Source organism: Opisthorchis viverrini (assembly GCF_000715545.1).
Source record: "Opisthorchis viverrini unplaced genomic scaffold opera_v5_80, whole genome shotgun sequence".
In the NCBI taxonomy this organism is placed as follows: Eukaryota; Metazoa; Platyhelminthes; class Trematoda; order Opisthorchiida; family Opisthorchiidae; genus Opisthorchis; species Opisthorchis viverrini.
Window position 1 is genome coordinate 644,365 of NW_008751735.1, and position 1,895 is coordinate 646,259.

Consider the following 1,895-nt stretch of genomic DNA (forward strand, 5'->3'; position numbering starts at 1 on the left):
AGCACATTTTCGTCGAGGTCAATTTCGTTTTGAAATCTGATCCGTTATTCGGTGCTCGTTGCTCGACTTAATGGTTTTGTCGCTTACACCGACTGTTTACGTTTGTTTGCCTTACACTCCTCAAACTTAAAAAATGCGATTATGATTGCCAAATATAGTTTGTTCGGCAAACCTGGTCACAACAGCTTTCCCTTGGATTTGAGCTTCCTCTAAGTACGGTGTTGTCAGGCAACGGCATGAACTGTGCAGTGGCGACGCAAAGGCCATCTCTGTTGATGATCCCGTTCTCTAGGTATACATAACTGTCCTGTAGATATGACGGCGACAGCTCAAGGTATCAGTCCCATCGTAAAACGCTCCATAGGTGGTGACCTCCATAAAGCTGTCGCCATGAAAGCGGTAGCCATTGTCACTCACCTCGACTGCTTATCGTAACTGATTCGTCCGTGTCCGGGTTCGACGTTCTTATGGAGCCGCACCTATGCACGGCAGCCTAATGCACTGAACAATGACGCCCATTATACTCATAACTTTTCGCGTTGTCATTCACCTCTAATACTTATTGTAAATGCTAGGCCCGCGTCTATGAACGACGCTGATCATGAGACCTCACCTAGGGTCAGTAACATAATACAATGACCAAAGACGGTCTTTCATACCTATAACCACACGCGATACAGCTTATTACTCCAGGCCAGTAACCATGCGACCGGTAAAAATGAAGCGTCAACAATACGGGATAGCTTAACCTGATAGCCTGTCGTACCCTCTGTTGCACTCGATGTCCCCTAACCTGGCTGCTAATCACACCTGCCAGTTCCGTGTCCATGTGTGGTGTTGATTAACCGGTAGCTTATTCAAACTTAATCTATGGTACACGTAGCTGTACGCGTTATCGGTTACCTATGCTACTTATGATAAACAACGGGCCAGTATTGATGCGAATCAACGAATACAAGGACCAGACTATGCATACATACATAACCTAATGGCGAACGACGGACCTCATGCTCACAATTGCACGCGAAATCGCCAACCTTGACTACTTTTTGAAACTGGTAGGCCAGTGTCTATATGCGACGATGATTATTGGGCCGCAAATATGCGCCGTGTCGTAATTTAACTGCCAACCATTGCCCGTCATACCCATAACTGTGCGCGCTCTCGCTTATGTCTGCCACCTATATCATCATCATCGTCGACAGCATGACACCACTGTTCAACACCGATCTTAACTGCCGTACTGTCTGTTACCTATAGTGAATATCAGGCCAGTATCTATCCGGGCAATAGAAACCAGGCTCCAGCTGTGTGTGACATCTTAATCGAACGACCAGCGATGGCCCGTCATACTCGCAACTGTAGTCGATATTGCCTACCTTGGTTACTTATCGTGATTGCAATGCCTGTGTCCATGTGCAACGCTGAGGATGAGGCCTTGTAGCTACCAGGTCACCCACACACCTGACTTTTCAGCTCACGGTCGCTCACTGGATCACGAAACTTCTCTTTTTCATACCCACGAACCACGTCACATTAAGGTGACTCATCAGACGTTGATTGTCTGTACCGTCTAGTGAGCGTAGCAACTAGTCATGTGCTGATGCGCCTCCTTACACGCAAACGGACCTACATATAAGGAACCCGAACACAGTCAGCACACACAGACTCGCGCGCACGCAGGGATCAGGAAGTCAACCACTCTCCACAAGTCCACGGACAACTATGGAACACGTGTAGCAGCCATACTGCGGAGAAAACACGTTCCCGCCGTCCGGAACTCCACCAAGCAACTCTCACAGATGATAAGTTCCTCTTTTGAATTGCTCCCATTTTGCATTGTATTTATTTTTATACGTGTGGCATCTCACCATTGTCAACCATACTAAAAAACT